General features: G+C 42.2%; 1 protein-coding gene across 34 annotated transcripts in view; it reads left to right on the top strand.

Annotated features, from left to right (window-relative positions):
* The window catches only part of MICAL3 (microtubule associated monooxygenase, calponin and LIM domain containing 3), a 234,780-nt gene that overhangs the window by 14,548 nt on the left and 196,332 nt on the right, over positions 1-23,900 (top strand). The gene's annotated exons all lie outside the window — the stretch shown is intronic.

Genomic DNA, 23,900 nt, shown 5'->3' with positions numbered 1-23,900 from the left:
TTTGCAAGTCCTCTTTTTCGACAAGGTCAAAACCTGGGCACATGGCAGCCTGTAAAGGGGACTTGGACGTAGATGCTAAAAACTAGACTGGCCAGATGAAACCTGGATGGGTGGCAACCTAAGCTCCAGTACTCCGAGACAAGATCACTGTCTTTGGCATTTGACTGGAAGAGCAACAGTGAGAAATAAATAATTTAAACTAAAATAAACTGAACTGTTGAAGACTTTATCCCCTTGGGAATGTATGCAGCTAGCAATTATTTTGCTGCAAAATAGGACATTCTTTTCAAAATAAAATCTGCATTTGCTAATTAACTGGAATTCAGTATTTAAGGACTTTTGCTTAGACCAGAAAACCAAAACTTGGATGAGGATCCTTGGTGGTGGTTGTAATGTACTCCTCTGGTCCAGAGCCCCTCAGGTTTTATCTTTTTTCGCTCTGCCCTGGTCATCCCAGTTCTTATCCCCATGTGTTACCATTTGCCATCATGATACTTCCATAGCTTCATCTTCCCTTGATTGACAGGTGTTGGAAGTTAATGGTTTGTCATTGTCTTAGGCTATGTCTATACTGCCTCTTTTGCTGGCAGAGAGTATGCAAATGAAGTGCTTATTAGCAACTTCTCGTGCTTCATTTGCATAATCTCTGCTTGAGGCTTTTTGCGCAAGAGGTTTTTGTGCAAAAACAAGCAGTGTAGACAGGTCCGTTTTGCACAAAAAAAACCTTTTGTGCAAAAGCCTTATACCTCTTTTTTTGAGGCATAAGGATCTTGCGCAAAAGATTTTTTTTTAGCACAATGGACCCTTCTACACTGTTTGTTTGTTTTTGTGCAAAAACCTCTTGCGCAAAAAGCCTTGGGCAGAAATTATGCAAATGAAGTGCAAGAAGTTGCTAATGAGTGCTTCATTTGCATACTCTGCCCGCAAAAGAGGCAGTGTAGATATAGCCTCAAAGGCAGTTCTGTCCATGTGTAGTTTTTGGTAGTTCATAACAGCTCAGACATGCCTACCATCTCACCCAGTCCTTCCCCAAAGAGAGCAATTAACCCTTCAATCCCTAGGAGGTCGTCATACAAAGTGGGTGAGTAAATGCATATATTTCATTAGAATAGTCCAGAAATTTTCCATATGGCCTATAGTGCTAAAAGATGGAAAACTTTAAATCAGCAGGTGAGGCAGTATACACTTTGAAGATGAAGTCATGCCTGTGTGAGAGCCACCTTTTAAACCAGTGGTTCTCTAATAATGGATTATGACCCCATTTTAATGGGTTGCCAGAGCTGGCATTAAACTTGCTGAGACCTAGGACCAAAGGTGCTGGGACAGATTGTGTATTGATTGAGTGATGCAGAGAGCCAATAAACCAAACTGTAGGCCCTGTATATAATGGAAACCACTTAAATCCAGGGCAGCACTCTTAATTCCAGTACCCATGCCTGGGGGCCAAAGCCCAAATCTCACCACCCAAGGGTCGTGTAGTAATTTTTGTTGTCAGAAGGGGGTCATGGTGCAGTACAGTTTGAGAGTGCCTGATTTAAACTATTCTCTGCTGGATTCCCAAGGCAACAGCAATGACTAACAGAACTAATCGGGAAGTTCAATAGTTAAATGGGAGGGAGACATTAGTGTAGATGTGCTGTGTAATGTCCCAGACTAACTGCTTTCCAGATATGCTTCTGGATGCATAATCTCTGGGTTTGTCATGGTACAAAGGTAACTGTTATGTCTGGTTGTTGCTCATCTTCCTATGAGCAAACCCTGGCTCCAGTAAAGAACAGTGAACCTGATTATTGCAGCTGCCTCCTTTAAGAATGTGGGACTGCCTCCCCATGTCCTCTCCCTTTTATTGCCTTAGTCCTGTAAAGTTCAGTCATTTCAGAAACTCTGGTTAGTTATTTGGCTGTTAAACTATTTCTATTTTACCCTTTCTCAGATGTTTAGTATGCTGTAGATTTTTTTTATATTGTTCCAGCATATTTTTCTTAAATAGGTCTTCTCTGATTTTTCCAAATTATCAAAATTCATAAACTTTGAAAATTCTTGTCTACAATTCAGCCACAGTTATTTAACAATCATCCCGTGATTGTAGAGCCTTAGCTATAATTGTAAAAGCGCAGCTTTATTTGTATAGCTGCATCTAACTAGGCACTTCTGTTGACATAGCTGGGTTAGTCAAGGCTCATACCTCTTTACATCTTTGATTAACATAGTTATGCTGGCAGAAGACTGTAGTATAGATGTAACCTGATCAATCACTTGTAATAATAGCAGGCCCAGTTTTGAGACCAAAATGGGACATAAATTCAGTGTCCCTTTTAGTGCCCCATTGATGTGAATGGCCATGATTCACATTTCCAAGTGCTTTTGTTATAGGCTGTCTGCAAACTTAGAGTGACCTGTATCAGTTTATATTTGGTTCATGTTTGGAAAGTTCCTTTACAATCATATGGGATAGAGGCATTAAATTAAATCTTCATTTCTACAGCTCAGTTAGGTGGCAGATTCGAAATGAGTAGTTCCACAGCATGCTGAATAATCTTATTATGCATGAGGGCCATCTGATAGAGTAGGTAGACAGACTATTTTTAGCTATGCAGCATGAATAACAGAGTGGAGAATTGAGAATTGATGGCTCCTGGATCATATTTGTGTCTATGCCGCTGACCTACTGTGTGATCTTAGATACCACTTGATTTCTCTGTGCCTCTGTTTCCCCAAAGGTAAAATGGGGATAATTTCTGTCCCTCTTTGTAATCTGGTTTGAGATCCTCCAATGAAGTGCTACCCAAGTGCCAAGTATTCTTTCCCTGGATTTTGCCTTACTCCAGCAAAATGTTTAGATTGTAAGAACAAGGTCGAGTCTGTAAGAAGAACTCATTGTGTGACAGTCTCCTCCATGAAGAAGAGTATTTGGCAGGCATTTGCTTTTTATTAGCTGATAGTTTTCTGTAGCACTTGAATACTGTTTTTCTCTTCCAAAGAAACTCTTAACAGCAGTGAGGGAAAGAAACTTAGGTAGCTCAGTTGATGCAGGGTTCAGGAAGCATGTTTATTTTTAAGGGATGAAGCACCAATGTAACCACTTATAGGTGTTGGGAAATATACGTTCATAGGTGACAGTAATTTATGAGATTGTTGTTCAGTTCCAGTGCTTTGACACTGAAGTGTTTTCCTTCCTGGATCAACCTGTATAAATTATTGTGGTCTGATTCAAAGGTGACATTATTTACATTGGTGGTGAGTATTAGGAATAAGATCATCCCTTCTTTCTGCTCCCAGACTAAAACTGGTGCTGACCACATGGAGCTAAAGCTAGAGAGTAAAGTGGTGGGCTGAGTGTGTGTGTGAGGAGAGGGAGGGGGAAGCTCTTCCATATATAATTTCCATTTATCCTCATTCATTCTTTGACTTATTATTTACTCTCTTTTTTGTGGAGGGGGAAGGTGAGAGCTGTCTGGCTTTCTCTACTTATTTTCCACTATATTATTTTCTCCTTCCCCACAACCCAAAGACCACATGCCCCTCTTTCTGATCAAGGATCAATAGATAGGACGTGGTCCCTCCAAACTGAGGGTGCAAATCTGTGATCAGTTTAAGAGCATGATAGCTCCCAGCTGCTCTTACGAGTTTGTGTGTGCTCTAAGCACTGCAAGGAACAGACGGAATGCAGAGCACAAGAGGAAAAATGCAGCCTGTTCAGCCAAATGCAGATGAATTAGACATGTTGCCTGTTTTGCTTCTGGCAGACTGAGCCCTAGAGTGAGTGATGAACTTACAATGAGGGGAGAGGGAAATTCATTAAACAGCTATGCAATTACTGAGAATTTTGGTAAATATGTAATGATATTGGTGAATATGGAGCTGGATATCAGAGCAAAGTGGCATTGGTGCTAGAATTGGAACTTGGCACTGTACCAAGAGAGGGTAAAAATGCAGAATAACAGGGATTTTTGGAAATAAAAGGATTAGCTGGACAGGAGGAAGTAAAAAAAAATATGGGGCTGCCTGACCTTGAATGTCCTTCTTAGCTAAATCACTGGTATGTAAGTGCACAGATGTATTGATGTGGAACATTTAAAATAATGCACTTCTCCAATTAGGGTATTTCTACACAGCAAAGTTATTTTCAAATAACAGCCCTTATTTTGAAATAACTTTACTAGCATCTATACAGCCAAACCGCTATTTCGAAATAGCGGAGCGCTTATTTCGAATTTGGTAAACCTCATTCTACAAGGAATAACGCCAAATTCAAAATAGCTATTTTGAAATAAGTACTGGGTAGACATTTATTTTGAAATAGGGGGCCGCCAGCCTTCCCAGGGTGGCCACTTCAGCCTCAACCAAGAACACTCCTCCTCCCCCCGCCCTTCCCGAAGCCCTTAAAAGGGTAGGCTGTGGCTACAGTGCCTGTGCTGGCTCCAAGCCTGCCAGCCCAGAGCCAGCAGTCAGTGCTCCTGACCCAGTGGCCCCAAAACATGAGCCAGCAAGTCACTGGCAGCCAGCCCTCCACTGCTCCCCAGGAGTAGTCTGTCAGCTCCCAGGAGCCTGCCTGGGCCCAGAGAAGGCGGGCACCTTCCTGGTCCACGGCGGAGATCATGGACCTTATTCAGGTTTAGGGGGAATGCCCCCAACATCCATGATCTCTGCCCTAGATGGAGGAACGCGAATGTCTAGGGCAGGATAGCTGCCAGCCTGGCCACCAAAGGCCACATGCGAACCCAGGAGTAGGTTTGCATGAAAATCAAGTTGGTCTGGTGAGACCCCCAACCCTGAGCTTCCCCTCCTCCCTTCTTCACCTTGCTTCCCCCTTCCAGCTCCCTTCTTCCAGGTTTCCCCCTCTCCTCTCCCACCCTCTCTCCTCCCCTCTCCTGCCTCCTTTCCCCAGTCTCATCAGAGTTTCATTCCCCCTCCCCCAGTTTTGTTAAATAAAGACAGTTTGTGTTTATGAAAAAACGTGTATTTTTATTTTACATCAGGAAGGGGAGCTGGCGGGGGCGGGGAGGTTAGTGGAAGGACGTGAGGGAGGAATGAAGCACGAGCCCCCAGTGGGGCAGACCAGGGAGACTGTTAGTGCTCCTCAGGGTGGAAGCTCTCCCGCAGGGCCTCCTGGATACTGACAGCCCACCGATGGACCTCCCGGATGGCAGCCTGCAGAAAGTGCAGCCAGGCTCGCAGCAGTGCATCCAAGAGAAGCACCAGAGTGCCCAGGGGCAGCTCTGGCTCCATGTTGCAGAGTGCAGTGGTGTACTGAGTGAGGGCAACCAGAGCACTCAGAGACAAAATGCTTTGCTGTCCCTCATCGAGGTAGGCAAGCAAGCAGGGAAACCTGAGAACTGGCTGTCTGTGGGGGGTCCCTTTAATCACAGGCCTCAGCCAGCAGCCACACAAAGTAAATCCTGACCTGATGCCCTACCGGACCTGGTTCCGGCCGGCCTTAAGTGCGATTCAGCATCCACTCAGTGTGGATGCACTATTTCGAAATAGCAAAATGCTATTTTGAAATGCATTTTGTATGTAGACGCGTTATTTCGAAATAAGCTATTTTGAATTAACTATTTCGAAATAGCGCTGTAGTGTAGACATACCCTTAGAGAGCTCTTTCACTCAATGATCAACTGTCTCATAACTAATTATTGTCACCTTCCCTTTCTGTGCATCTTTGTAAATAGTCCCCTTGGCTTCTGAAAGATGCCTGAACTAGACCTTTGTTTAGAATCCAATGGGAAATAAATTGGTTAATTTTATTTAAAAACCATAAATTGAAACACTAAATAGAATGAAGTGAGTGATTTGCCAAGCATCTGCAGCAATAGATGCCTGGCAACTAGGAGGCGGCCCCTTTAGAGAATACCAACAACATAAAACAATGGGGCTGCATTGCTGAGCAAATTTATCTATCCGCTGTGTACCAGTGCTTGCTTGTTGCTGGAACTCGCTGTTTCTTTAGTTTCAGGGTACTGTTACGTAATCAATCCCTTTAAGATTTTTATATTTCCCATTGTTTGGTTTAAAAAAAAAAAACCCCAACAACAACAAAAAAAATCACCCTCCTAGAAACAAGCAAACAAAATTCCTTTCCTGCCTCACTGTGTTTTTTCATGTGATAAAAGTGATCTTCCTTTGTGTGGTATGGCAGCATTATTGAAACCAGCATAGCTCTCGGGATAGAGCTAAGTTACTACTTCAGAGTCAGCAAGGCAGCACTAATATGAATTTTATTTGCTGTACAAGTTGAGATCGTCTTAGTTTATGTAAGTGAAATGCTCAGACAGGAGTGGTGAAATTGTAATTATTAAGACACTGAATTGAGGGAATATTTCAATGCCAGAGTATAATTCCAAATGCTGTTTTACTCTGTTTAAACTCCCTGACAAAGTACAGTTCTCTGCATCTCAGGAAAATCTCTGAGATTTCCTATTAATTGTCAGAAGTGGCATGGTAAAACATTGACCGGTAAATTCAGCACAATGCTAATGTGTTCTAACAGTTCTACAAACAACTAGTGTTATATTCAAGGTGTAAACTACATAGGACATACTGATATCATCTGGAAGGCAGTTTTTCTGCTTGCTGCCCTAAGTCGTTTTTGTACTTCTCCAGAAAAGAGAACCTTAACATTCGAGTACTGTGCAGTTTCCCCCACTGGATTTCCTAAACCCTTTATGCTGATCTAGGATGTATCTTGTCACACGAATGATCAGGGACTCTCCACATCATAAACTTGAATACAAAGCAGTAGATTGATAATGACTTGTAGAACTTCAATAAACTCATGCTGTACTGTGTGACAGGTGTGTCACCAATGGTTATGGGTGTCAGAGCAGATGATGTCAGGAGCTGAGCCTCCCACATTTGTAGAGGAAAACAGAAAAAGTAGCTATTCTGGGTTTTTTTTATTGGAATAGAGGTTATGCAATTTGTCTAAGGTTACATAGTGAGTTGATGACAGAGGTGAGGATGGTATCTAGGTTAGTAATATCAGTCCTTATCTTATATTAAATAAATGCATAGTGTTCCCTGTAAGCTGAGTACTTGGGTACCCACCCAGGAGAGATTCAGATGCCTCCCCACTGATTATCAGAGTGCTCAAAACACTCACAACGTGTTTCTACTGGTGATGCACATCCATACGTGCCTCAGTGCACATCACAAAATTTAATCCATACATGGATGGAAAAAAATAGAGAAAACATTGGCATGCACACCTGCATATGTATGAAAGTTTCATAGGGGTAGTCATGTTATTTTGTAACTTAAAAAACCCCCCACAAGTAGTCCTGTAGTACCTTAGGGTGTATTTACATAGCACCCTAACTCGAAAAAAGACACAACTTATTTCGAGTCTATTTTGAAATTTGGTGTTGTCTACACAGTGCCAAATTTCAAAATAACATGCTATTTCGAGCCATCCCTTAACCCTCATGCACCGAGGTTTACAGGGATGGTGAAATAGCGCATCCATTATTTTGAAAAATATTTTTAAATAAAAGGCACATTGCCGAGACATGGAGTAGTTATTTTGGGATACCTCGGTATCCCAAAATATCTCCGCTGTGTAGACGTATCCTTAGTGTGTGTGTGTGTGTGTGTGTGTGTCTGTCTCTCTCTCACTATTTTTTTTATTTTTTTTTATATATATATATATATATAAAAATAGTATCATGAGCTTTCGTGGGCAAAACCCACTTCCTCAGATGAGAGACACATGTATGATATGTCTTGTGAATTAATGGAATGATCAGTCAACAAATGGAGTGGTTGGTAAATATTCTATCATAACTCTGCCACTTGGCACATATCTTGTATATGTTATTTTATACAGTAATATTAAAATCTCAGTGGCATTTACTAAATTATCAATGTCTGCAGGATTTAAGCTTTAAATAAACCTACAAAAAGGCCCTTATATTTTTAAAATGGAATGTGACCCAACATTGTACAGATTTCAAGAGTGCAGATGAAGAATTCTAACCCTTTCCCAGCTGCTGTTACCTTTCCCAAACAGAAATAGAATGAAAGTGACAAGACCTTTTTTATTTCCGCTGAAATTATTTAGGACTGGGTGAGCAGCAGTAAAATTGACAATTGCACAGTGCTGCAACTTGGGAAAAATAGCAGCAGCTGATTCAAGCACTAGAGCTATTCCATGGGGGAAAAGGACAAATAACAAATGAGGCTGGTAAAAGGGTAGACATCCTCTAGCAGAAGGCAGGAAATGAGGAGGGGGTTGGGTAAAGTAGCCACCTCCCGGAACAGTATGTCAGTGTTGGGAGCAGTGATAGTCACTGAGAGAGTAAAAGATTCACATTGATTTGAAGGCCAGAATAGGGTCAAAAATATAACTGGTAGGGATGGGCTCTCATCAAAGCATTGTTCCTAGTAGGGGCTTAAAAGATGAACTGGTTATCTGGTTGCCCAGTAAGCATTCGGTTTATTGGAATGCTTACAGAGTAACCTGTTAATCCGACTGCCAGCCATGGCAGGCCATAGCAGCCCTGGCTGTGTTGGGACGTCCAGTGGGACCCCAGCAATGTCAGAGTAGTAGGCAGGTGGGATCCTAGCTGAACTACAGCACCCTGTTGAGCAGGTGGGACTCCAGCTGTATTGGAGCAGCCCCAGTGGGGAAGTGGGACCCAGGCTCTGGTCATGCTGGAGGGGACCCCGGCTGAAATGTAGCTGCCCCAGCAGGGAGGTGGGAACTTGGCCCCAGCAGGCAGGCGGGGCCCCAGTTGCAGCCTGCTATGCCTGCCCCACAGACCCAGCGGGATTGCAGCCCTAGTGAGACCCCCTGCCCTGGCTGCCCTGAATCAACCAACCAATGGTTAACTGGTTAAACAGTACAACATTAATTATTTAACCGATTAACTGGTTTAATCAATATTTACATCCTTAGTTCCTATAGTGTGTTAGTGAGGACTCTCCCTCCTCTTCCATACTTGTCTCTTATTAGGGGGTGTCCAGTACATTTCTCAAAGTGCCGAGGTCCAATGTAGGAACCATAATTTTGAATGTTCTGGTTGTCTGACAGTTATTTGTACCTCCAGTGGCTTGGTGTTTTCTACCCTGTATAATTCCATTGTAAATTATAGTATTTCAGTGTACAATTTTAAAGTACAGCTTCTGAAACGGGCATTGTTTGGCCATGAAATCTTGTCTGTTTTCTTGCGTTGAACACGGCAAAGCAGTTACCACTTTAAATGTTAGAAATAACCCACGTAAGGGAATGTGGAAACTTATGGCAGCAATTAAGTTATCAGTAGTAAATGAATGGACATTCTCTATATGCTTAGCCCTGACTCCTGATTTTAAGAGTGAGACTACAATTCTTTTCTTTCGCCTTCTCTCCCTCTCTCTTGTGCGCTTGCAGAGCAGTGATTAATGGTTCTTGTCCGAGGACTGCTTTATGGGAGTCAAAATACTAATTTGAAGAAAGAACATGTTGTGATTACAAGTTGTCTTTAAAAAATGGATGCAAGATATCCCATTTTTGGGTCTTTTTAACAGTTACAGGGTTTTTTGTCTTTACTCAAAGTTCCCAAACTCTGCCTCCTTTAAAGCCTTCTAGTCCTCAAGCCAACCTTTCCTTACTGATTATTCATGCACCTGTTGCAATTTTTTGTATCCTTTTAAATGATTTTTGTCAAGATGACTGCAAGAAAAATGTCTTGTCTTAAGTTATCCTAGCATTCTGGCTTCTGTCAACGTAACATGCACAAATCCTGAAGAGCATTGTGAATTGACTAAAATGGGATTATTACTGGGATTATAACTACATTGTGAAAGTGTGTATTAACTGTCAGTATATCTGCTCCTATAATTACCTAGGTTTACATAGGTACTTTTCCATATAGTCCTCCCTCCTCCTGGTAGAGCCAGTGTTGGCACTGTTCTGAGATCTGTTTTGCAGGACTGATGTGTTCTGTTACATGACAGACAGTGTTAGAATCTATTCTTTACTTTACGGGAGACTGTCAAAAAGTAGGGCCAGTTCTAGAATTAGTTTTCACCAGCCTGATAACAAATGTGAACTCCTACATCACTATACTAGTCTTACTATGCATTCACAGATAGTGATAAATGATCACTTATGCCAAAAATCACAAACTACTCCGGCTGCCCCCAGTCTTTATCCCACGTCAATTTGTATCTTAGATCTCACATGGAAGACAGTGCTCATAGTTTATTATAAGTTTGGCTAACGAAGGATATATTGCCTGGGTAAAAGAAATGAGTCATTTACAGGTTAAAGTAAAGCGCATACTGTATACACAACTGAGTTTCAGTCCATGATTGAAAAAGTGACAGAGTTGTACAGGTTGAACTTCTCTAGTCTGGCACCCTCGGAACTGTGAGATGCTTTGGCTGCTCGCAGCTCCCAATGTCGGTGATTCACCTTTCATGGCCAATGAGAGCTGCAGGAAGTGGTGGCCCAGTCCACACCACTTCCCACAGCTCCCATTGTCTGGGAACAGTGTACCGCGGCACCTGAAGCTGCAAATGGCCATGCCAGCAGGCACTTGAGTAAACAAAGCATCTTGCAGCCTGCTAGCAGCTTACCCCTTTAGAAGCTGTGACTCGGAGTTTGAAAATCCCTGTAATAGAGGATGTGTTCATACATAGGAATGAAGTCAGTGAAGTCTATCCTTGCTACATAATACTACATTTACTTTCAATAGGCCCTGGATGAGCACTTCATTGTACTCAGTACTTCTTTTCTTGTTTGAGGTACACAATTATGGAGATTTACAATGCAAACCCTCAGCATCCTATAAGCATTTTATAGAGTCTAAACAGTTTAACACCTGTCTTGAACAATACCAGTGTACTAGTGAGCTAGTCTAGTTTCCAGCTGTGAATTCATCAGTGTTCGGCTGACGTTTATAGACTTGACAAGAGCTGGCACTTGGTTTACTTTTATTAGTGCAACAGTATAGGGTCACCACATGTATGCTTGCCTTTTTTTATAAGGCTCAACATCCAGTATTCATGTCTCCAGTGGGTACATACCATATGAGGAAGCTTCCTACACACAAGCCAGTTGTTCTGTTAATACTAAAAGGAAGGTTTTTCCTCCTGATTTTAATGTACCATGAGGCATGATAGCTTTTACCTGGACTAGTTTAACTGCAAATAGATTTTCTAAGGAGTGTCTCTTCCTGTTTTTTTAGTCATAGTGATCTGTTTCCCTCAAAAGTATCCTGCGGCAATGAGTTCCAGAAGTTAATTATATGTTGTGTTTTAAAGAACTTTTCCTGTTTCTAAATTGGTTGACTTCAGACAGAATTGAGGCTGCCAGGACTAACATAAAACAATAGAACTATTCCAGCCTATCTGGCATACTAGTACAGATGGAATAAAATATATAAAGCTGTCCAAATCACTGTCTTTCATATGAATAACAAGAAAAAATGGAAGCAGCATAAATAACCTCAGAAAAGTTTTCATTTGTGGCTTCTCTCTTTTCTGATGCCAACTTATTTCCTCTCAAACTTGAACTGCCTTCACTTTTTAATAATCTAGTTTGAAACTAGTTTAATAATCTAGTTTCCAGAAAAATAAATTCTTTTAAAGTAGATGCTTCCTCTGTTGGTTCTGCAGCAACAGATAACTAATGATCTATTCCTAGGCCAATGCTGACATTGGTGCCCTGGAAAGGAAAGTCAGAACAAAAAGATCCATGTTAATTTTACTTCCATTGGAATGGAGAGAGAGAGACAGATAGACATATACATGCGCGCGCACGTGTGCACCCCCGCCCCCCACACACACGGTAAAGGAAATGTTTTTCATTAAGATGAAAACTTCATTTTTTAAAAATAAGCGTAGTGATTGATATTCTCCTTTTCCTCTCCCATGCTTCCATGATTTGGGTGCTTTTTTTGCAATACAGATGCTATATGTGTTACTCAAGCTTGAGATCCTATCTTGGCTTTTCAGGCCTTCTTTATGTCTTTGTAGATGGCAGGGTCTGTGGTTTGCTTTGTGGGTATTCAGTAGCATAAAGGAAAATGAATTGTCCCAGTTGCTTATGAATTATTTCCCTCATTCATTTTTGCATTATTGTAGTGCCTAAAATTCAAACTAAAAGCTCCAGTCATGGATCAAGACCCCATTTTGCTACAGGCTAGACAAACACAGAACATAAAGATAGTTTCTGCCCCAAAGAGCATCTGCCCAGTTAGAGTACAAGACACAGATCAGCTGATGAATAAAAATAGCCTAATGCAGGAGTACAAAGAAACACTAGGCTTGAGGTTAGAGTAAGTAGGGGGAAATTGTAGGAGATTGAATTAGGGATGTTAATGTGTATATGGTTAATAGATAAGCCTCGGCTCATCGGTTAACCTGCACAGCTACATTTCGTGCCCCCCCCTCCCCCCGTCTCTGTATCAGAGGCATCGGGGTGGAGGAGGTGGGAGCCAGTAACTGTAGAGAGCTGGCTCCCTACAAGCACTGGATCCCGCCTGCCCCCCTGTGTATAAACATGTAACCACTGAAAATGTCAGTGGTTACACGTTTGCAAAAATAAATGTTTTGAATAGAAAAAAGTGAGTCTTGAAGTTGCTGGGGGGTGTCTGTCTATTTAGGTATTGACCGGGAGACTGAAGACAGATCTCTGTAAAAGGAGCAGACCTGCCTTTTGTGTCTCTGCTGTTGGCAACCATGAAACAAGCCATAAGTTCTGCCTTCAGTCAGAGAGGGCAGGATATGACCAGAAAACTCAAAATGCTATCCCAGTGAAGAGCTAATTACAAAGGACCTTTACGTGGTTGTTAATGTGATGGCTAAGTGAAAAACCCACTAACTGTCCTTTAAAATAACTATATAGTTTTCTTCCAAGGAAACAGCAGCTTTCCCACAGGGAGAAAATAGAACAGCTCATTTTATGCCTTCTCTCAAATGCCATGCCTATAACGTGGGCAAGCAACAACTTCTGAGATTAGTGTCACAGGAGAAGCAGGTTTTGGCATAGTGCTGGTGGCATCATAACATATGGGAATAGGTAACAGAAGCTTTAGAAACTGTGATTTAAGAAATGATTCTTGAAGTATTTTTTCTAGGAAAGGTGAAAATGTTTGGATCCACAGAACCAAGCTCTTCTATTTTGCGATTAATTCTTCAGACACACATCTAATGGATCATGTGGTAGTCTTTTCTACCATACAGTTTCATGATAATGAAAACTTCTTGAGGCAAGGCCTTTGACTATACTTCTCTCACCTCCACTCAAATGCCTTAGGATCAAGGAGCAAATTTATATGCAATTCTTTAAACTGAACATTAAATTCAGTTGATCCCTAGTGGGATGATCCTGGAGTAGATCTTTACATCCTGTACCTTTTTGCCTTTAAGGGCAGTTTTTGTTTCAAGTAGATAAATAAACCTGCTATTTTGTATTTACAGTAGTTGTATCCTTTAATGGCTTCCTAAAGAATGTGCATGCTTTAGAAACGTGCCTCATTGTTTCCTGAAGGACATGGTACCCCTGTTTCCTACAGTCTTTACATTCTATTCTAGGATAGAACTTTCAGTGCATTGAGTTTTGAATTCAGAGTATCAAATCTTGCCTTCTGCCCTTATCCCCTTCTTGCTGGTTGTATCTTGCCATTATAGTAGAAGCTGAAGTTATAGTTTTAAGAGTTTTATTCTTCCCTAGGATGGAATGTATGCAGAAGGTTTAATCTGCACTAAATGCATATTGTGGGTGAAAGTACATTGGGTTTTGGCATTTGGTGCATTGGTTTTAAAATTTCTCATGTCTAGCAATGCTATAACTACTGAAATTAGAAGGGAAGCTTGTGAAATTTCTCCTCTAGTTTGTTCACTTTGTGCATTTGAAAGTACTTTCTGTATAGTCGGTTCAACTGTTCCCTTGTATAGTCATTTTCTCCGGTGCTGCAAAGACACTTACAAACATCAAGGGAGCAAAAAATAGCATTTGAGTTTTTGAAGAAAAGGAATTTTAGATCTCATCAGGGCATGCATTCCAGTTCTAAGAGGCACTTTGAGATGTCAACATGACATCTCCTGAAGTCCACTGTATTTTTTAGGAAAAAGAGACATCAGTTTTATAGAGTTCGATTGATCATAAAACTTTGCATTTACATAGCATTTTTTTCGTTCATAGAATCCTAGGGCTGGAAGAGACCTCAGGAGGTCATCAAGTCCCAGCCCCCTGCCCAAAGCAGGACTAACCTTAACTAAATCATCCCAGCCAGGGCTCTGTCAAGCTGGGACTTAAAAACTTCTAGGGATGGAGATTCCACCACCTCCCCAATTCCATTCCAGTACTTCACCACCCTCCTAGTGAAATAGTTTTTCCTAATATCCAACCTAGACCTCCTCCACTGTAACTTGAGACTATTGCTCTTTGTTCTGCCATCCATCACTACTGTAAACAGCCTCTCTCCATCCCTCTTTGGAACCTCCCTTGAGGAAGTTGAAGGCTGCTATAAAATCCCCCCTCACTCTTCTCTTCTACAGACTGACTAAACCCAAATCTCTCAGCCTCTCCTTGTAGGTCATGTGCTCCAGCCTCCTCATTTTCATTGCCCTTTGCTGGACCCTCTCCAATGTGTTCACATCCTTTCTATAGCCGGGGGGGGGGGGGGGGGGGGAGAGGGGAGCGGATCCTGAACTGGAGGCTATACTCCAGATGTGGCCTCACCAGTGCCCAATAATCACTTTTCTAGATCTGCTGGAAATGCTCCTTCTAATGCACCCTAATATGCCATTAGCCTTCTTGACTACAAGGACATACTGTGGACTCATCTCTAGCTTCTCATCCATTGTAATCCCCAGGTCCTTTTCTGCTGAACTGCTGCTTAGCCCATTGTTCCCCCAATTGTAACAGTGCTTGGGATTCTTCCATCCCAAGTGCAGGACTCTGCCTTTGTCCTTGTTGAACTTCATCAGATTTCTTTTGGCCCAATCCTCCAATTTGTCTAGGTCACTCTTGACCTGATCCCTGCCCTCCAACATATCTACCTCTCCCCCTAGCTTAGTGTCATTCATCCCCTCTCATCCAGGTCATTAATAAAGATAAACTTAAAACAAAACAAATGGTTTGGTAGCCCTTTAAAGACTAACAAAACATGTAGATGGTAGCATGAGTTTTGTGGGCATAGTCCATGTCTTCAGGTGACTCCTGTGCCCCCAAAAACTCATGATACTATTTACATGTTTTGTTAGTCTTAAGTGCTACCAGCTATTTGTTGTTTTTTAAAGTATATCCTGTACAGATAACTTGGCTTACCCCCTGAAGCATTAATAAAGATGTTAACCAAAACCAGCCCTGGAATTGATCCTTGGGACGCTCCACTTGAAACCAGCTGCCAACCAGACATCGAGCTGTTGATCTCTGCCCGTTGGGCCTGAAAATCTAGACAGCTTTCTATCCACCTTCAGTCCATTTATCCAATCCATACTTCCTAACTTGCTGGCAAGAAGGACTTGCTCATTGAAGGAATTCAAAGTGCTTTGCAAAGTGAAGTATCTCCACCCATTTCACCAATAACAAAATGTAAAAAAAGTAAGGACAGCCATACTTGGACAGCCCAATGGTCCATCTAGCCCAGTATTGTGTCTTCCTACATAATGCCAAATGCTTCAGAGGGAATGAAGAGAACAGAGCAATTATCAAGTGATCCTTTTTTTTTTTTTTTTTTTTTTTTTTTTTGGTCCTCCAGTTCCAGCTTCTGGCAGTCAAAGATTTAGGGGCAACCAGATCACTGAGTTGTACCTGTGATCATTGTGACTAACAACCATTGATGGTCCTAAACACCATGGGTGCGTCTAGACTGGCAAGATTTTGCACAAAAGCAGCCGCTTTTGCAAAAAACTTGCCAGCTGTCTACACTGGCCGCTTGAATTTGCGCCCGGGCACAGACTTTGTATTGTACAAAATCAGTGCTTCTTGCGCAAATACTTTCATGCTCCCGCTTGGGAAAAAGCCCTCTTGTGCAAGAATACTTGCGCAAGAGGGCCAGTGTAGACAGGGAAGAACTGTTTTGTGCAAAAAAGTCCCTATGGCTAAAATGGCGATCGGGGCTTTCTTGCGCAAAATTGCATCTAGACTGGCCACGGATGCTTTTGCACAAAAGCAAATCTTTTGCGCAAAGGCACTTGCCAATCTAGACGCGCTTTTGCAGAAATACTTTTAATGGAAAAACTTTTCCATTAAAAGTATTTCCGCAAAATCATGCCAGTCTAGACTCAGCCCATGTGTTTACCTAGGTCTTTTTGAGCCTGCTCATGCTTTTGCCTTTTACGGCATCCACTGGCAATGAGCTCCAGAGGCTGACTGTGTTGTGTGAAGAAGTATTTCCTAATCTTTGGGTGACCCCTGGTTCTTGTGTTATGTGAGGGGATAAATAATACTTCCATATTCACTTTCTCCACACCTTTCGTGATATTGTAGATTTCTACCATATCCCCCCTTAGTCATCTCTTTTACTAAGATGTGGATGTGCAGTGTGTCCCAGTACAAACAAAAACCCCAGATATAAATATATATTTTAAGCGGTCCATAGGTAGGGAAGATACTATATTAAAAACAAGGGATAATTAACAAGGAGTAATGCTTAAGATATTTGTTTAATATGAAATCAAATAAAACTAACTACCCTTGGAGTAGGGATGTTAAATGTAGTTTATTCAACTAATTGACTAGTAGATGGATTTTCCTTCGACTAGTCGATAAGCGGGGAAGCCTCAGTGGGGTTAGCTCCCAGCCTCGGGAGCTAACCCCGCTGCGGCTCTGCCTTTTAAATGTATTGAGAGCTGGCAGGCTTTTAATACATATAAAAGGTTGAAGCACAGCAGTGGGGACCTGGCGCAAGCCAGGACAGCTGATTCCTCATGCCGAATATTGTCTGCTTCTTCTAAAATCCTTATCCGTCCTTACAGTAGTGGTACTCACTGTTATGTGATGTAGGAGCCGCATTTGCAACCACCGTTAACCAAAAGAGCCACATGACTATTGTATGCCCTGTACCCCACCCCACCAAACACACCCATACAATAATGTTAAATATATAACTATAAATATAACCAGTGCTTTTTTTGTTTGTTTAAAAAAAAAAGTGCCAGTACTACAGGGGGAAGTTGTTGAGCACAAAATAAAAGGCGGTTCGGGGTAGGGCGGGCATTGCTCTTTTAAGAGACATGGCCCAGCCAACTATTAGACATTTGCATGCAGAGGTGCCGGTATGCTTTGTTCTTTCCAGGTAAGCTCTGACTGGAGGTGCCAGTACTGCGTACCAGGCAGTACCATCACAAAAAAAAGCACGGAATATAAACAAATTCTCTAAAATGTTTAATGCAACAAAAACTAAATTTAATTGAATCATTGCTTGGATGAATGCACCATGCTGCTTATTTTGTTTCCGCTACCCATACCTTTACCATTCCATGCAGCAATGCCCTTGTACAACAGCCCTTGTATCCTCAACACTCATGCCAGGGCCAACAAGGAGAAGAGGTCTCCCTCCTGGAGCTTATTCTGTCCCTGAACTCAGCTAGCCCTGTTCCTTCAATCAGCTGATTCACTGCACTAGGGAAGGGAAGGGGAGAGGTGGGAACTCCCTCTCAGAGTACTAGGAGTCAGCTGTTCCAGTGAGCACTCCTGGAGGGAGCCTTGAAGGGATAGTCAACTAGTCGCTTATATCCCTACCTTGGAGTAAATGTATTATTGTCCTTTCTAACATCTCAAGCTGGTAAACCCACCAAAATGGGGCATAATGCAAATATATATATATATATATATATATATAAAATCAAAGACACGTCCTTTAAATAAAAGTCCTAAAAAATTGCATGGCTTTAAGATGCCAAACAAATCTATGAGTCGAATAGAAATAGTCATGCTCTCCTTGAAAATATTAGCACAATATTTACTGACACTGGAAAGGAGAGCGAAAGGCATTCACTCAGGCCCATATACTTTCTCTTGGGAATGTTTAGTATCCATGCTATGCAAATGAAACAGAGATCTGATAGATCAAGTTCTGGTTTGAAACTTTCATCATGTGTGTCACTAACTCAGAGTAGAAGCCCCCAGAGCACTTGTCCAGAATCCAACTTCAAATGAAAGGCCAAACAAATTAAACAGGATCCATGATAAAGTTCTTCCAGGTTTAACAATTTACCATGTATTAACTAGTGACACAGGAGTTAAAAAAATCATTAAGATAAGAGACTGCAATACTAAAAAAAAATCTGTTAAAAGAATCCTTTCCTTTCTTTCCGTAAGCTATTAACACATATGTACATTTGTACACATGCCTTCTCCTCAGTCTTGCTTCCAGCTTACTCCGGGAACTACCACTGTTGCGGCTCTACAGAGAGGCCCCTTATTGACTAATTCCTTAATCTGGGGGACTGACCAATGCATAGCTCTCTTTCATTGATAAAGAGGGTAAACAGCCTCAAGAGCTTTCCTTGTGTAAAACTTTTACACCGAGAGAGAATGTTTTTATTTGTGGTTTTGATCCCTTTTGGAGGTTGGTTTCCTTGGTGCTGTGCTGTAGAACTGAATTCTCCCAGAGCTGAAGTGGTTCAGTGTCTGCATTGCTCTTCAGGACAGCAAACCCAACTTTGTGCCTTGTCTGGGGGAGACCAAAGGATCTGGCCCAGCAGGACAGGATGGTGGGGAACCCCAAAGAGCAAGAACATGGGTGTCAGTGGCATGATCAGCACATGGGGGGAGGGGAAGAAACAATCCACGGGGTCTTTTGTGACCGCATCCTGTCACAGGTAGGATTTAAGTAGTACTAAGATTACATAGAAGAAAGTAGGTTACTAAGTAATATAAAACAGAAAATGCTAGCTAAGCTTAACACAATAACGAAAATAGTTACATGTAATATCACTTCTTGAAAGTTGTAATAATCTTATTCAAACATCCTTCTAGCCTCAACCCAGTTCCTTTGCCCACTTCAGTCCTAATTGTTTTCAGCAATCATCTTGGATAGGATCGCAGGGGAGAATTGATGACCAAGCTTTACCTGACTCTCGACCGTTAAATAGGTTTTGTAAAGGGTGGGGATTCTGTGTGTTCAGTCCTTCTGCCCTTGTGGAAAAATACAGCGTCCAAGATGATCTGTTGGGTGTGTTTAGTCTGCAGAAGCGAAGAGTGGGGGGGGATTTGATGGCAGCCTTCAACTTCCTGAAGGGAGGTTCCAAGGAGGATGGAGAGAGGCTGTTCTCAGTAGTGACAGATAGCAGAACAAGGAGCAATGGTCTCAAGTTGTGGTGGGAGAGGTCCAGGTTGGATATTAGGAAAAACCTATTTCACTAGGAGTGTAGTGAAGCACTGCAATGGGTTACCTAGGGAAGTAGTGGTGTCTCCATCCCTAGAGGTGTTTAAGTCCCGGCTTGACAAAGCCCTGGCTGGGTTGATTTAGTTGGGATTAGTGCTGCCTAGAGCAGAGGGCTGGACTTGATGACCTTCTGAGGTCTCTTCCAGCTCTATGGTTCTATGATTCTGTGGATCCCAGCATCAGGATATACATCTTATGTTTTCTCAGGGCCCTTGTCTCCATACATCAAGGGCTGGCCCACGCATCGGCAGGAAAGCTAAACTCTATTGTCTCTTGCTAATGGACCATCACAGCCTTGAAGTGTAATCATTTCTTCCCTTTATTATATATCACATTTCTCTTTTCAGGCAACCTGGGCTTGAGTGGTGTAAGTAGCTGTGTCCTTTGCTCTTTATTATTCATTTTATACACAGATTTTCATCTGACCATGAAAATCTGGTAAAGGAAATGGAGATTTCTACTCATGAAGATTCCTTTTGGGATAGTTGTGCAATTTGGGGTACATACCATGCAATGGATTAGGGAAGCTTTTGCTTTTCTCTCCTAGTCCCCACTTGACTGCTTTGTTTTTCTATTTACATGCCCATGTCTTTTCTCCTCGTCTACCTCCCCCCGCCCTCCACTTTAAGACAATAGCACAAAGCAGACACTGAATAAATCTGCTGCAGACAATCAGTGTCCAATTGCTCACTCAGGCTGCTGCACACTTTCCTCCTATCTCTGCAAAGGAATAGCTGGTTGTATGCCACTATGTAATAAGCTCTCTACTCCCCAAAACCCAGTTGTGCAAAATGAGTGGCAAATCTAGCTGTCTAGAAAAGGTGGTGGTGTTGATGGTGTTTTCCTTCAATAACTGCGCCTCCAGCAGCATGGCTTTATTAAAGTAAAAATAACTCCCCAAGAGGTAAATCTGAGGAACTTCTTGCAGATTACAGTTTTCTCTCACCTCCTTTCTAGCCCTTAATTGGCTCTGTATTGGGGGGGATTTGCTGACACCCATTCTGTTCCATCTGTGTGTACAGTATTTCCTCTGCATGTTGTTGGGACTATATCCTGTGGGCTGTTGCCAATGTGCTGACAGTCATATCCTGTCCATGATTCAGGAGACAAAGGGAAGGTGCCCCACAGAGAGAATGGGGGAGGGGAGAGGAAGGGTTCCTTGTTAGCTTTATATGGATGTCTGCAAAATGGGGGTATCTGTATTGAAGGGCAAAGGTCTCTGCTAATGCTCCCTGCATGGGTTCTGGATTTGATGAGGATGCCTCAGAACCTCTTCTTCCTCATTTCCTCTCCTCTCCCCCTGTTTTATTCCAGGAGTGTGACCCTTCCAGTAGAGTGCACAGTAGAGTGAATCATCAGGGATAATCTTTCCCAAATCAGGAACTATGAGGCTTAGAGGAGATGCCATTTGGCAGCTCCTCACTTCCCCTCATTCTGCCTCTCAAAATCTTAACTGGCAATTTAAAAACAACAAAAAAAGGCATGTCTTTGGTGATAGTCCCCAGGGACTCCATATCAGATTTTGGTTGGGAGGGGGAACTTTATGATTTCTGGGGCTATTTAGACACTTGAAAATTGTAGTTTTCAGGAAGAATACTTTAGCAGTTAGCTGACTGGAGGAGCTCTGTGTCTACTCTTTTTCTTTTACTATCTATTTGAGAGAGTTTGTGTATCTGTTCATCTGTTTGTCTGAGAGTCTGTTTGTTCAAGAACTTTTAAATTGTAAGAACTAGGGTTTTGCTAGGACAATGGGAGTGCATGAAATGAATTTTGTTTTTCTTCAAATGGAAAGGGAGGACTATGATAGCAGGGATAGTTTATGCTTCAGACACTCACAGGTAGGCAGCAAGCACCCCGAGTCAGCCCCAGGGAGCAATGCTTCTGGCAACTGCCCCTGCCCTGACTCCTGCACCCCACACCCAGTCCCTGCCTTGAAGGATCCAAGCAATGCCAGGTAAATCTTGTTCCAATATAAAATAAAGCAAATATGAGACCCACTCCGCTTTAATAACACATTCTGACTAGGGATGTGAAGGTTTAACTCAGCTGTGGCTCACGAGCTGCATGTGGCTCTCGCCCCCCCCAAAAATGCAGCTTGCGAAGCCACTCCTGTGCCTCTCCCCCCCCCCCCAACGGTCCCCACCACCTCCCCTCCCGGCCGCCAGCTTCCCTATGCTTACTGGGTCGGAGCTGCAGGGTTTTAAAAATGGCGCCCAGAGAGCGGCCATCTTAAAGCAGCAGCCTCCTTTTAAAAAAAAAAAAAATTTTTTTTTACTTTTTTTTTGTTTGCTTGACAATTCTGGTGCGGCTCTTCGCATTTTTTCCGCCACTGTTTTGGCTCTGTTTGTTAAATGGGTTGGCTACCCCTGGTTTGACTGGTTAAAATTAACTGGTGAGGGTGGAGCAGTTTCCCTACCTGCTGTGGGCAAAGGCCTGCTCCTGTGCAGTCCTTGCCTGCAGCTGGGCCACGTGCCATGCAAGCAGGGACTGCTCTGATCAGGAGGCCAGAGCAGCCCCTGCCTATGGCTGAGAAGGTGTGTTCAAGCCTCTTGCTCATCTCCTTTAATCAGTTAGCCAATTAGAATTAGGGATATAAAATCCCATCTGACATCTTGTGGCAAGTCACTTTAGGAATACTGTTACATTTAAACTTTTATAAATATATAGTTATAGTTAGTTAGGATCTCTTTCTCTCTCTCTCTCTCGACAGTTAATATCAGAACCTCCTGTATTCTAGCTCAGCTCTGGGAGGTGAATGGGTTACAGCAAGAGCAGATACATCTGGGTTCTGTGTAAGAACATCAGAATGGTCATACTGAGTCAGACCAAAGGTCCATCTAGGCCAGTGTCCTGTCTTCCAACACTAGCCAATGCCAGGTGCTTCAGAGGGAATGAACACAACTGGCAATCATTGAGTGATTCATCCTGTTGCCCATTCCCAGCTTCTTGCAAAGAGAGGTAAGGGACGTGCAGAACATGGTGTTGGATCTCTGCCCACAGTGACTAGTTGCCTTTGAGACACCTATTCGACATGAACATATTGCAGCCTTTTTTGAATCCTGCTACAGTCTTGGTCTTCTTCATAACATCCTCTAGCAGAGAGTTCCACAGGTTGACTGTGAAGAAATACTTTCTTTTGTTTGTAAGTTGACTGCCTGTTTGATTTCATTGAGTGACTCCTAGTTCTTTTGTTTATTTGAAAGAATGAATATCACTTACTTATTCAATTTTTCCAAATCATTCATGATTTTATAGACGCCTGTCATATTTCTTTCTTAATTATCTTTTTTCCAAGCTGAACTGAAAAGTCCCAGACTCTTTAATCTCCTCACATGGAATGTGTTCAATACTCCTCATAATTTCTGTTGCCTTTCTCTGTACCTTTTCCAAATCCCACGTCTTTTTTTTTGAGATGGAGTGATAAAAATCTGCATGCAGTATTCAATATGTGGGTGTACCATTGATTTATATAGAGGCATTATGATATTTTCTGTCTTATACTCACTCTCTTTCCTAATGAGTCCCAATAGTCTGTTACGATTTTTGATGTTGTTGTCACTAGACATAGAGCAGATCAGACAAATATCCACAATGACTTCAAGATCTCTTTTATTGATGGTTCAGCTAATTTAGACCCCACCATTTGTATGTATATTTGGGAATATACTTTGCCGTGTGCATTACTCTACATTTATCAACATTGAATTTTATCTGCCATTGTGTGTTGCCAAATCACCCCGTTTTGTGAAATCCCTTTGTGATTCTTTGCAGTCTGCTTTGGACTTAAGTATCTTAAATACATTTTGTATTCTCTGCAAATTTTCCCAGCTCACTCTTTTCACTTTTTTCCCCCAGATCATTTCTGAGTGTGTTGAACAGAGCTGGTCCTATTACACACCCCTGAGGGATACCACTGTTTACTTCTGTCCATGCTCACCATTTATTCTCACCCTTTGTTTCCCATATTTTGACTGGAGTACCTGATCATGCTTTCAGGATCATCTAATGATCCTAAGTTTATTTTAATAAGCCTTTTGTTATCTTAATTATCCTGCCTCTGTTTATAAACACCCTCCTCACAAAGTATGTGCTGCTTCCAAATTCATCACATGTCACACACTTTATCTTCACTGGCTATTGAGCAGCAAAGCTTTTGTCATTCACAGGTGCTAACACACCCCACAAATGTAAACAGTGACTCCTGCCAACAAAGCAAACAGCGCTCTATAGGGGGTGGAAGTTTTTTGTCCCGCAAAAGTGCGGACAGTGTTTTTATAATATCTGACTTTTTTTTAGTGACATGCCTGTGTTGCTAAAGCTGTGTAGTGTAGACCTCCCTCAATCTGTGTTTTAGTTAAGAGCTCTGTCTGGGACTATAGAGAGTAGATACCTGGTAGAAAATTAAGGGAGGAGGCTACAGCTCCCCTTCCTCTCCCCAGTGACACCCCTGGTTCCTCTCTGTATCATGTATACTTCTCATTAGATCTCCCCCAGTGACTGATCTGGGACAGTCCTATGCATAGACCTCTAACAGAGCTCCATATTGGAAGTTTACTGCGCTTGTGGTAGACATGG

Source organism: Pelodiscus sinensis, chromosome 1 (assembly GCF_049634645.1).
Source record: "Pelodiscus sinensis isolate JC-2024 chromosome 1, ASM4963464v1, whole genome shotgun sequence".
Classification (NCBI taxonomy): Eukaryota; Metazoa; Chordata; order Testudines; family Trionychidae; genus Pelodiscus; species Pelodiscus sinensis.
The sequence above is the reverse complement of the archived record's forward strand: the minus strand, read 5'-3'. Positions and strand labels throughout refer to the sequence as shown.